This window comes from Thermobia domestica, chromosome 4 (assembly GCF_964235325.1).
Source record: "Thermobia domestica chromosome 4, izTheDome1.hap1.1, whole genome shotgun sequence".
In the NCBI taxonomy this organism is placed as follows: Eukaryota; Metazoa; Arthropoda; class Insecta; order Zygentoma; family Lepismatidae; genus Thermobia; species Thermobia domestica.
The window spans coordinates 81626656-81641192 of NC_137457.1; positions in this window are offsets into that span (position 1 = coordinate 81626656).

Sequence of the window (14537 nt, forward strand, 5' to 3'; positions counted from 1 at the left end):
TAATTATACTCAAGGAAACAGTCACGTGAGCATCTATGTGTCTAGTGGAGCTGGAGCAAGGCACCATGACGGCCGAGGCGTATCGCACACTGCTTGCATACTACGCACATCCCTTCATGACGACCATGTTTCCCAATGGTAGGTGCATTTCTCGACATGAAAATGTACCATGTCAGAAGACCAGGAGTGTGATTGAGTGGGTCAATACAGGAGCGAGTTCCAAGTGATGTGCTGCCCCCCAAATCGCCGCATCTGAACACAATCGAACACATCTCAAATTTGATTGATCGTGAAGTCAAAGCGCATCACCTTCCTCCCAGGAATTTACATGAATTATGTGACCTGTGTGTGCACATGTGGTGCCAAGCAGGGTGCGAAATTCCTGGGGAAGGGATTAATATTCCTCCCACGGTAAGTTTTATGCTTGTATTTTCCCCACCAAAATCTGTAGAGAGGAACACCTTAATATGAAAATATCAGGGTAATACAAATTATCAGATAAACAATAATTTGAAATGTATACCTGCTGAAATGATAGTTGTAAAAGGATCAGGTTTTTAACTTTTTCGGTTGTTCTGTTGTGACGAGATTAAAACCTATATTGTACTGTGCCGGTGCTGTGCCATCAGTTGTAGCTGAGAATACGTAACCAAATAGGGATGGAACTGATGCACAACACGGTACTTCACTGTAAAATTATGGTTGAATTTTATGAAATTCAAATGTTTCCAATTTGGAAAAATAACCAGTTATGGGAAAGGTAAGAGAAAGAGAAAGGTTTTAACTGAGATAAAGGAATGATAACTAGCCTGATAATTCCAATGAGGCTGGCGTCGTCCTAGTCATCTGGACTGATGGATGTTTTGCCCTGGAGGAGCCTGGATGAGCTGGAGATAGTCAACATCTGGATCTCTATGCTGTTGATCTACAAGGGGTGTCGATAATGCGTCTTTACGATGATGTTCTCCTACACCTTCATTCCACTAGTGTGCTGACGAACTCAAAAGTGTTTGCATCGATAAACCAATAAAATGGCATTCTTGATTTATAGAGCTGGCTATTCTCAAACGATGGGATCTGCTTCTCTCGTCGGTCCTGCACCTATCCTAATCGTGGGTCGACTATCCCTTGTTCTTGTGTTCCTCGTGGTTTTGTTCGGCTGAAGAATGATGACCTAAGAGTCCAAAGAATCTGGAAGTATCGGGCTATGCTTGAAGGTGTGCGGAAATGTAATGAGGAAGATAGTCGAGTTTATTAAAAAAAATGTGTTTACACCAGGTATCTAAGTATGTACAATCTTGATCAAATTTTCTTCCCTTGAATTTTCAAAAGTGCATGATTCCTTCGTTAATAGTTTCATTTAATAAAATAATTGAATTTAGCTAATTAAGTTGGAGTTTACACAATTACCTCATGGTCACTTAACATGTAATACACAGTTACTCACACCCTCTCCTCGAAACTGGAAATACACGAAAATTTTAATTTTCCGTAGTACAAAAAAATATTGAAGAAATTCCAAAAAAAAATGTTTGTTGAAGATAAAAGAGTTCTTTGTATACCTTACTGAATATTATTGTTTTGAATTATTCCTCGAATGCAAACACCTGAGTGTGTGTTTTGAGACAGTCCATGTAGTTCAGTTGGTAACCTTGAATATGTAACGACAGCGTCTCTGGGAAGATGGTAAGTAAGAAAAGAAAAATAAACATTAGTGCTTGAATATCATTGTGAGTGACATGTGTTTCGAGGTGTTAGTGTGGAGTTCCGTTAGTGCTCAGTGAAGGGAAATGAAAGGTAGGAATAATAATGAATTGAATTATCACTAATATAGATTACCAAACTTAGATACGTATAATAAAAAAATACTAATCAAATATATCAAATATATAAATATTTCAAACGTGTATAATCCAATTTATACCTCTCTCTTTCACTCTCTGTCTCTCTCTCTCTCTCTCTCTCTCTCTCTCTCTCTCTCTCTATATATATATATATATATATATATATATATATATATCCAACCTCACGGCACTCTCAAGGCTCTATATTGGTATTTTACATTTAAAATTACAACCGGGTGTTTCTTGCTGCCGTATACGGTTGTCAGATCACCTTTGTTCTTCACACGCACAGTCATTCGAAGAACCGAAAACGTACTCTGTACACAAACAGTTTATAGTTGTGAAGTCAGAAAGCCTGATACTTCTGCTTGTCAAGTTCAAAAAGTGGGAGGAAAAGCGATGTGTAGAATGTAAAAAGGGTGCAACAGTGACTGATACTTGTAAGAAACATACTCATTTGTAGTTCGTGAACATTCCGCCTGCAGTGCTTCTGTGGCACAACGTATATTGAAACTGTATAACTCGTCTACACCGCTCCTAGGTCTATTGCCGTAAGTGACGACCGGAACGATGTTGTCAACTCTGACTGCGGTAAGGCACTGTTGTGCTGCTTTTGCTTCTTTTCTCCTTTGTCATTTGTGAGACGCCAAACATGTTGTTTTTGCTTGTTGCACGCGCTGAACGGGTTCCTGCGGAGCGAAGTATTTAAGAAGTTGACTACATATTCTTGTTTACGATAGAAATGTGATAAGTACTTCGAATTATAAAACGGTTTTAAATTAGTAAAATGTTGAAAAAAATACGAAAATAAAGCTGTACTTGTAATTGTATATTAGTCGAGGACCTAGCTACTGAGTGTTGATTACATATTTTGAAACGGGAAAATTTTATTGCACTAGAGGTGAAAAGCAGACGTCCATTGAATACCCCCCCGCAACTTTTCAGACTCAATCGGAAATGGTCTCAATCGTTTGTACAGAAATATGCAGGCGAAATTATATTTTGTACACAATTAGGGGCGCCGCCAGAAAGAAAACAAAGTGGGGTCTCTCTAAATGGTGGCCCCCACCATGCCCAATTCAATCAAAATGGTCACAATCATTTGTACATCATTTGTACAGAAAACTGCAGGCAAAATTTCTGCTTATACGTGATTAGGGGCGCCGCCAGAACGAAAACAAATTGCCTAAGTGCTAACCCTCCACCATGACAAATTCAATCACAAACTATCGCAATCGTTTGTACATAAATGTGAAGGCCAAATTTTCGTTTGTACATAATTAGGGGCACCGCTAGAATGAAAACAATGTGGGGTTGTCTAAGTGGTAGCCCCCACCAAATCGAATTCAATCACAAATTCTTGCAATCGTTTTTACATCGTTTGTACAGCAATATGCAGGCCAAATTTTTGTTTGTAACAATTACAGGCGCTGACAGAACCAACAAAGTTGGGGACTGTCTAAATGGTAGTGCCCCACCATATCAAATTCAATCACAAATTGTCACAATCGTTTGTACATCGTTTGTAAAGAAATGTGCAGTCGAAATTTTCGTTTGTACACAATTAAAGGCGCCGCCAGAACGAAAACAAAGTGAGGGACTTTCTAAATGGTTTCCCCCACCATGTAAAATTCAATCACAAATTGTCGCAATCGTTTGTACAGAAAGGCGCAGGGGAAGTTTTTGTTTATACACAATTAGTGGCGCCGTCAGAACGAAAACAAATTGGGGGTTCTCTAGGTGGTAGCCCCCCACCATGTCCAATTCAATCACAAATAGTCGTAATCGTTTGTACATGGTTTGTGCCGAAATGTGCAGGCGAAATTTTCGTTTGTATACAATCGCCGCCAGAACGAATACAAAGTGCGGGACTGTCTAAATGATAGCCCTCCCACCATGTCCATTTCAACCACAAATTTCGCACTTATTTGTATGTCTTTGTACAGAAATTTGCAGGAGAAAGTTTCGTTTGTACACAATTAGGGGGAGACAAAACGACAAAAAAGTTTTGTATTTTTAGCATCTCCGCACCTCCGATTCAAAAGAAAATTATCTCAATCGTTTGTACATCGTTTTTACAGTAATGCACAGGCTGAAATTTTGCTTCTACGCTATCAGGAGCGTCGACAGTACGAAACGAAAGAGGATGTGTCTAAGTGCTAGCCCCACCATATTCGATTGAACAACGAATTGTCAATCGAAGAAATGTGCAGGTAAAATTTTCGTTTCTACTAAATAATATACGGATGTGATTATTTTTAATATTTGACCTAGAATTGAAGAAAAGGGTATAACCGCCACCAGGTTATAGAAGGATTATTTGTGGACACCCTGTATATCTCTTAAAGACTGTGATCATTATTTTCGATTTATACTTTACTCTGCGACGCATAGAAGTTCTTTCTTCGGTGAAAATTGCTTCTTTGCCACACAATTGGACAAAGAAGTCTTTCAACGTTTTCTCATATATATATTTATAACATTGCTTTTAGTGAGAACATTTCAGTTAGTGACGAACCATTTCAGTGTTTCTCCCTGACTTATTGTATGCACAGTATATATTCTATAGTTATTTGAAACTGAATTAAGTGTTTTCTTTAATCGTTTATGGAAACATTACAATAGATTAGAGAAATGCGAGCTGACCAGATGTTCCAGTGACCAAAGTGGCACCAACTGCGTTGTTTCGTAGCTCGTTATCTGTGCTTTCTCACGCCAGAGTTATCGCCGTGTCTAGTGCATTATAGGCAATTGACTAAATTTAACATAAATTGTTTTCCGTATTCTGTTTGTATGTGCATACAGGTGAGTTAACTGAGTGCTTTTTGGAACGAACTGCCAACACTTTTAGTCGACCATTGCAAGCCGTACCTTAAGCTTTGGTGCTCAGAGAGTTTGACTCCGAAACTGTACGTAGCCACCACGCACGTTGCCTTGGGAACCAAATACGATTGTGTGTTAAGGGACACAAGCTATTAGCCGGCGAAGGACGTTTTCTTAAGGCTAGCCCCAACTAGTGAAGTCCCAGGTTCACAAACCTAGTGCGCTCAAATGTTATATACGCGCCCTCCAACATCAGCATTCTACATTGGAGGATCTCTTGTTTAATTTGCTGAAGAGTCATCTTTAAGCTGAGGGGTTGTTGGCGCAGCAACTGGATTAATCGTGGGACGATCCAGACAACTTTTCCCCAGTGCTAATCCCCCAAGTGCTTCAATGGTGTGATTGAAGCATTTATCGTGAATCTAAATTATAATCTCGTTTATATATAAAGGGCTCTATTGCCTTTAAAGGACAAAGTGTGATTTCCGTGACAAAAATGATTATACATATTCAGTGTTTAGTGTTGTGTTCATTCCTTATCGCTATTTTTTATATATATGACAGTGTTCTAATAAATAAGTATGGTGCCTTTTAATCCAGTGTGTTTTCGTTGTTTGTATGAGTGATGTTTGTGTGAGTTATGGTCTGGATGACCGTCTGATCGTATGTGAGGTTTCCGAGACGAGACACCCGAACCTCTCGGCGCCTAATGCTCATCTCATCATTGAGAGCGACGAGCGATTTGGGAACAGTTTGTAACTATTCTTGGAGAGGTCCTTCATCGTTCTGCCCAGGTAAGTTCCAGTCTTAGGAGAATACTTATTGGTAGGACCACGAACCACGAACAGCGACCAGATTACACGAGGGAAGATTTAGTGTCTTGTAAAATTTTGCATTCAGATATCACTTCCTGTAAGTCCAAAGCAGTGCATAATCAATCAAGATTCACCTATTGGAAAACCAAGGCGCCTGTTGAAGGGAAAAGGAACTCTGCTGACCATCCTATATCTAGTTTAAATGTGGACCATGATATGGAAGCAAGGAGGGAGATGGAGCCGTTCCATGGAAAAATCGCAGGTCGCACCATTCATAATAAGTTATGTTATTATAATAATATTTTTAATTCCATGGAAATACACAAGATACAGAATGCTAATAAAAATGATAATTTAGTTAAGGGTGAGCTTAAGGAGGTAGATAATATGGAAATTTCATCTAGTTTAAAGGATAAACATCCTGAATTAGTAGAATATGTTCAAAACTTATATAGTTCTTAACGCGAAGTCATTTCAAATTATTTGGGCGTAATTAAGGATCTTACCTATGAAGTTGAAGTTAAAGATCCTACCCCCGTAAGTCTCCAACCTTATCAAATAACTGGAACAAATTAAAAGAACTTGAAGCTCATATTGAAGGGTTAACAGAGGAAGGTGCTTTGGAAGAGGTCCCCTATTCTCCTTATTTGTCTCCATGTTTCTTGGAGACGAATAATAATAAATCTAAGAGTTTGGTCGTTGCCTTCTCGGAAATCAACAAAAAGGTTAGGGTAACCAGCTTTCCTAGTACCAATGTAGAAGCCACTATTGCTAATTTATGCAAAGATGGCATTTTTTCTCGGCTTGACATTTGGAAAAGTTTTTTTTTCAAATGAATATTACAGAAAACAGTAAGAAATATACTACTATTTGCACTCCTACACGTTTTCTTGCCAATCGTAAACTCCCAATGGGGTTTGGTATTAGTACATTTGTACTAACACATAACGCATAACTAAGACTAACGCATAAAGTCTTTGCTGACATGATAGGTAAATTTAGAAGTGTTTTGTGATGATTTTCAAATACATACTAAAGATGTGGAAGCACACAAGCAAATATTAGTGGATTTTTTAGAACTATTGCGTAAATGGGGAATAACTCTCAAAAAAGAACACACCTTTATTTCAAACTCAGATAACATTTTTAGGATACTAATTTGAAGGAGGTTTTAGTAAATAGATCCCGAGCTCGTAGAAGCAGTTCCCAAATTACCTCGGCCTAGAAACTGGAGGGGCGTTAATTTTATTTGTGGTTACTTTAATTATTATAACAAGTATATACCAGATTATGCTGAAATTATGGCACCATTACATAAGCTACGTTCTGTGAAAAATAAATTTCATTGCGGACCGCAAGAGGAGAGAGCTTTGCAATAAATTTAAAACGCTTTTGTAGTCCATGTAATTTTACATGTGCCTCATATGGATAAACTTTTCGTTAGTCACTGTGACAGCTAATTTAAAAGTTTTTTTCTGCTGTTCTCTCACAATATGACGAAGAGAAACTTTTGCGACCTGTATCTTTATTTTCCAAGACTGTTCCGAAGTAAGATTGGTTTAAAAACATTTTCGAGCTGGAACTTAAATCTCTTTGCATGTATTTAATTAAAGCTTGTATTATTTTTTGATAGCGCTTCTTGAACATGGTTATAACATAATCATAAAAAATGAGAACATATGGAACTTTAATTGAAAGGATATCGCGAATTCAGCTTAAAATCATTAATTTGATGTCCTCCGAAAACGTTTTGGCAGATTTCTAGTCTAGAGTTAACAATGGAGAGGAATTTTATAATTTTGATAATCACTATAATAACATTCAAGAAGTTCAAGGGTAAGCCGTTAATTTTATCTCCGGCCAAGTTTTCAAATGTCCCTGTGCTTATTCTTCCTCTCAAGGATCTAGAAAACGAAGATCAGGAAAGAAAGAAAATTATAGAACAAGTTAAACAAGGTCAACTTGCTGATAAATACACAATAAATGACGGATTATTTTTTGTTAAAACCAAAGGACGCAAGAATCAGGGATGCCGGAGTTTAGTGACAGAAGCTATGAAGTATAGCATCATGAAATTGTTCCATCAGGACGAAGTGGGTGGATGTCACACCGGATATTCACGGCTAGCAACTAAAATAGCGCAAAGGTGCAGTTGGGAAATTTATTCCTCGATGTTCGGAGGTATGTCTATGGATGCCTGAGATGTCAAACTTTTAAAGATGGTAACAGGAAAAACAGGGTGTTTATTACTCCCGAAAAACAACTAGATCCAACTATTGGTGGTATTATTACAGCGCTGGAACTCTCCCAAATTCTGAACCGTTTGGGCACTTATTTATGGTCTGTGATGCAGCGTCTAGGTTTGCCATGATAGGGCCACTAAGATCTTTAAGCTCGAAGAATAAATATTTTGAGAACATTTGTTAATGTCCATCAATCAGATTGGGCCTAAAACATCAAGAAGATACAGTACACGCTCAAATTGTGTGTCTATGAATCTATTGGATTTGAGCCCACAGAGATCTATCTTCGTCGTAAGTTGTCTTCACCCTTGGATGTTCTATGGAAATTAAAATTATAAGAATTAGATGGTACAAGTGGAAAAGAAGAGAAATGGCTAAACTTGTAGAGAATATTGATCGTTCTTGGATGAGGAAACAGAGATGTTACTCTAGATCCAGAGATTTACTAAATTATCACAGAGATCAGTTAGTTTCAGTAAAGAAGTTCCTAAAGGCCTCCATTATGAAATACTTTACACCTAAGTCCTTTATTTGAAAATCCCTTTAAAGTTTTAAGTAAACCCAATTTAAATAGTTTGTGGATACCAGAGGTTGTTAATCCTAAACGTATAATTAAAAGAAATGTTAATCATGTAAAGCCTGATAATTCTACAAGCCAAACATAAAATGTAATTTGTTAGAAAATTTTTTTAATATGTAACAGTAAATTATTGCACAGTTATTTTGTATTTTGTAGATAATTGCGATTAAATTATTCAGTGCCTTAGTGATTGTGAGAAGTAAAAATTGTTTCATCCTCTCATAATACCGCGGTATTTCATTTCCTCTGTCTAAGTCTTGTATGTTCCAAATATTGTAAGTGGTCGTCGCTGGATTTAATGTATGTATTAATTTTTTTTGGTTTCTGGCAAAGGTCTTATTTTTTGTCCTTTATGTGCCGATTAACTTACTGTAGTCAAAAATATATATGTATTTGTACATATAAAGCTTAAGAGGAGAGAGGGAATTTTATGTAACGTAATCGACACATAAGCGGATAAATTGTATATAATCATGACCATAATAGTGTATATGATTTGGTTATGGAAAGAGGACGATTGCACCTTCCTGGTAATGCGAGCGTCTCTTCGGCAATTATCGAAACTAAAAATCTTCTTGCTCGATACGAAAAAACGTCAGTCTTGCTGACTGAAAACCCTGCCTGAGGAAGGTGGCAATTTTCTCTCTCTGCTAAAAATCATAATGATATTATTGTTTTGGCTTCGAAATTGAACTGAAAGTGTAAATTATTAAAATCCAGGTTTGGCATATTAATATCTATTAGCTTGTAGCGTAATATGTTCGGCTATTTGAAATTATGAAAAGAAAAAATGTAAGGTAACTTTCCACTTTCGTATATGTGTCACGATGTATACATACATACATATATATATATATATATATATATATATATATATATATATATATATATATATATATATATATATATATATCTTAATCCTCTATTTTATTGGTAACCGTTATTGATGTTTAAATTATTTTGAGATATATGTTCAAACAAGTGCTTCGGAGTCGTAGAATACACGTAAAGTTTGCAGCTAATTGGACTTTAGAAAAAAAATCCGAAGTGAAATTAGAGATTGAACTCAAACTAAAAGAAAAATTCTTTATCAATATTCTGCATTTAGCTTGTTATTTTTGCATATATTTGGCTACTGGTTATAATAAAAGGAAGGCTAAAATTAAATAGTATTATTTTACACCTATTTCCATGTTTTCCGTCATTCAGCTACCACCATAGTTTCTTTTGGAGTATTCATTTCCAAACCGTTTTGGAAACCATTACAGGTGAGAGATTGTAACTTGCCACTTTCAATCATTACCTTCAGTTTTGGTGTGTCCTATAAACGCAAAGAGTGCGCGTTCCTAACTTCAATTTACACAACATTTTTTGCGAAGCTCTGCAAATTTGGAAAAGCCTATGCTCATACTAAGTATCATCTCTTTTAACATCTATATACCTCCGAAAATTTCACCAAAAAAAAATAGAAATTTTGACTTTCTTGCCACTGCTAACTCTGACTGAAATACGGTCTTCTATGCCTGGCATAATCCTAGAAATGTTAGCAATCTGTTAGAATTCCTTGACGGCCTGGGTGTTTTCTGGTTACTTCACCTGGTTCGTTTCTATTATTTGTATATCCCCATCCCATCACGATCCCAAACTTATACTTTGACCGTATCTTTATAAAGGCCAAACATACATATTACAACAGTACGTTGTATATTTGTATATTTTTACTATTTGTAAATCCTTATTTTATTAGGGCGTAAGAGATTTTAAAATATGTACTAGGCTGATTATGTAATTCGAAGAAGAAAAAGAAAAAGAAATATGTGAATTATAATATCGATATAAAAAGATATTTATATGTTTTATATGTTTTAAATAATATGATTTTGGAATGTCGTTGTCAGGACAACCAGAAATAAATAAACGGAATATATTCGACGGAGTTGACATTTTAATGGCTCAATAATTTAAAAGAACCGTTGCAAAATTCGTGCCGAAACACCGAGAATAGGTTGTTTCGTTTAGAAGTAAAGTAAAAGCGTCCAACATTGAGCCTGATATTAATTGTACCATCTTAAGAATGGCAAGATAATATCTCGAAATATCATGAGTGCTACGGATAGCCAAAATACTGATATGAATTTGTCAGAAAACATGATGGATATTTTAAAGGGAATATGGGAACAAATCACCAAGCTTAGCAAATTAGGGATCAAGCTCGACGAAGCGATCAACAGTTTGAAAAACAAGACCAAAAAATGAATCAACAATTTGAAAGGTTAGACAAAAAGATGTATCAACAAATCAAAGATCAAGCACAGCATTTTGACGAAAGGTTAGAGCAATTGCAGCAATGTAACGGCGGCAAATGGGACCAAGTACTAAAGCAATTAACTCAAATGAATCAGCAAATTACAGTTAGGTTCGAGCGTTATGATGAACAAATGGGCAAGATAGTACAAAGATTCAACGAAGTTCAAGACTCTGCAGACGTTATAGAGACAACAGTAAATGAGAACGCTAACCAAATCAAGCAGTTACAAGATGAGGTAAACTTCATTAAAGAAAGGCGTATCCACGAAATTGCAATGCAGACTGATGGACACTCGAATATTGTACATCCTACATCTATCGCTTGGGAATCTACACGTCATCCCCGAACAGCTTATGAACGTAATGAATCCTCGAGCTGTAATGAAGATAGCACCGAAGGAGAAAGAAGAGTGAGGCGATCATCCCATCAGAAACGAAGCCAATGTAGATATTTGAGGACAAACACAGGTAAATCGTTACGGTTTTGTGATATGAAATCACTTACACAATTTAGTGGTATTCCGGAAGATATAACATCGAGGGGGTTCATCGAAAAACTTTAGGACGAATGTGAAGTAATGGGTGTAAACGAATTTATTTTTTTAAAATTACTAACACATATATTATTGCCACCGTGTCTGACTTGGTTCAGGGCCATTAGGAGTAGTCTCCGTACTTATTCCGACTTTAAGAACGCATTAATATCTAACTATGAGAAAGATTTCATGATAACAAATAGGGATGCATTGCTAACAACGGAACCATTCAATCCCAAGGTACATAAAAGCGTCACTGAATTTGTGGTTTCTACATTTAACGAGTTAAGAACATTAAATATGAGCCATCCAGAATCACGAATCATTGCTTCTATCCGGATTTTATTATCTTTTAGGTTACAACAGCTATTAATGTCTGCGCAATGTATCATATTTAACCATCTGATTATGCTGGTCCAAAATTATGAAAGTCAATCTGTAATGAAAAATAGTAATAGAGGGAAGGACAGAGTTCGAGGCAATTCAGGTCGTAATCATATGCAATATAGCTGTTGTAACAGCACGATCTGCCTGGTTTTATCATACTTTACTTTGCCTGAACAAGAGTCTAATTGCTACTTCACATTACTCATGTATGCGCATTTCTAAAAGTCTAAATGCTACTTCACATTATTCATGTATGCGCATTTGTAACATTGCAGTAAAACATTATGACAATGAACTACTTTGGAACTTCATGACTAGAAAAAGGTAAAACATATTATTTAACAGAATATATTTGTATAACAATTAAATCTTTATATTTCAGATCGATGCTGAATTTAAAAATTTGTTCGGCGCGACAGAGTCTGTTTTCAATGTCATGTTTGGCAGTGATAATTTTTATTAAGTTTCGCTAGAGAAAGTTCTTGGTGAGTAAGATCAAGCTTTCGTGTATATTTATCATATTTCAGGTTTCGTGTATAAATATGTACACAAGAGTCTATTTGTTATCAACACAACCCTACTTCTGGCAAAGCACCCATTTGTTTTTTTTCTTTATATTATCTTTTTATATTGTCTATTCACAAACATTGTTTTATTGTTATAATTCAATCGCAGCAAATAGTAGCTTTTATATGCTTTACTTTGAGAAGTAAAAATAAGTCAGTATTTTGAAATACGTAATACCATTTTAATAAACGTACATGAACTCAAAATTGCACATTTTTGCTTATTATCTTCACGTCTAAAGACATTGATGGGCAAAGCATGGTCCGCGGCTTAGATGTAGCTCCTTAAACGTTTCCACCCAGCCCACGACGTGATTCATTACCTGACGAATATAACTTCACTTCTGAGAATCAGTGGATTATACTTCCAGCCAAATTATGAAAAATGTTTAAAAATGCATTCACAATACCATTTATCACATTCCCCTTCATGATCTTTCGAGTATTGTGATACAATCACTGTTTTTCTTTTTAAAAATTATATTGGCCCACCTATATTTTTTTTTCGTTTTTTTTTTGGCCTGCGGCCCAAAATGTTTCCCCATCATTGTGCTAAGGAATATAACAATTGTCTAGGGCTTTAGAAAGTAAAACCTTATTTCAACTCATGGAAGTAGTTTTTGAATAATTTAGTGTGATTTACATTGTACTTCAAAAAATAATTTGGCAGACAATAGCAATATCTACTAATTCCAAACATTATTATATACTGACTTAGTCATATTTTCTCCCTATAGCAATCGATTGCCCACTACATTTGCTTCCATTTCTACTACCACAAGGTGTAATCATACGTAAGAAAGGAGCTAAAATAGTAAGGAGAAGGCCGGCACCTTACAGGAGCCACGAATATGTCATTGCAGAGCTACAGGTAAGTCGTGTCAGGCGTTTCATTGGACACATAATTTTTGTATACCTTCCTGATTAGGAATATGTCCGTTATCGCTCAATTGTAGTCATAGTTTCATAATTACAGAGTTAATACATTTACTTTCCAGGTTATATGGTTTGCAAATATCATTATAGAAGTATGGTTTTACAAATAATTTGATTTGCATACTAATGGATGGTTCTAACGTCATATGTATATGTAGCAGGGTTGGCAAAAACCATGGCTTTTATTGAAAAAAAAACAAAAAGCGGGTTTTTTGGTTTAAACCAGTTTTTTTGGTTTAAACCAGGTTTTTTGGTTTAAATAATTTGCTCTATATATTTATATCATATATGGACAGAAATAAGTTTGTTTCGCCTTAATGTTAATATGCAACAGCCGGGTTATGCTGGAAGGGGTCACATAAGCTTAAAGCGAAATAAAAACTGCTTCTCGAGTTACATCCGAGAGAAATTGTCCTCCATTTGAACTCGGAACCAGGACTAATTGGCCACAAATGCGATACGTCTGCCGACTCACTCACGAAGGAATCCTGATAAAAATACGTTGTACTGATCTTTATATGCTTCTTAATATAGCTCTCAAGAGTCATTTCAGAAGGACAAAAAGATAAACAGTTGCACAAGTGAAACCATTATACTGAATTACATATGGACAATTTCAAACTACTACGGATTACAGAAGAACTAATTTAATTCAAGTTAGTTAACAACGACTTTTATTGGTCCAAATTAAAGAAATACAACGACTCAATTTGCATATCACAAAGATACGAATTATTTGAGTCCACTTTAGCTCAGACTCATTTATACATAAATATATACCGAAGATACTTCTCATTTCACTAAATGCCTCTCGTTGGGTCTGTATGACCCCCCCCCCCCACACACACAAAGTACGGATGTATTTTATCAATAGTAAACAAAACAATATTTAGAATGTTTCTTTGATTGCAATTACATGACAATAATGACTACAAAAAAAATCACAAAACAAACTTTATAAACTTACATAAAAAAGTTGCTTTCGTCGTATAATCTTTTTTAGTAATGAATGGAGAATTTAGGTCTGAATATAATACGAATAATATACGGAAGTGAAACGTGATAACCCACAAATGTGTGTTCATCAAGATTTTACAAACACTTACACTTTTACGAACATTTTCGTTTTTCGGTTTAAACCAGTTTTTTTTTTGAAAAAAACTGCTAGTTTAAACCAGCCAACCCTGATATGTTGTCATTAAGTTTCCTTTCTATGAATAAAGAATCTGTATTCTCAAGCAGTGGCGTAGCTAACAGGCTCCCGGTATTTAAGTTTCGGAGTATAACTTTATAATGTTTGGATGTTAAAAGCACTTTGCAGAGTTCCTCCGTGGCTAAGCGGTTAGCGTACGCGCCCTTGGCGCAGGAGACCCGGGTTCGATTCCCGGCGGGAGCTCATGTGGTTCGGATTCCACGTTAATCAGTAGGTCCACGTCTCATATAGCCTCGCTGCTGAAAGGGACGCTAAACTGAAATTCAACTCCATTCAAAAGCACTTTG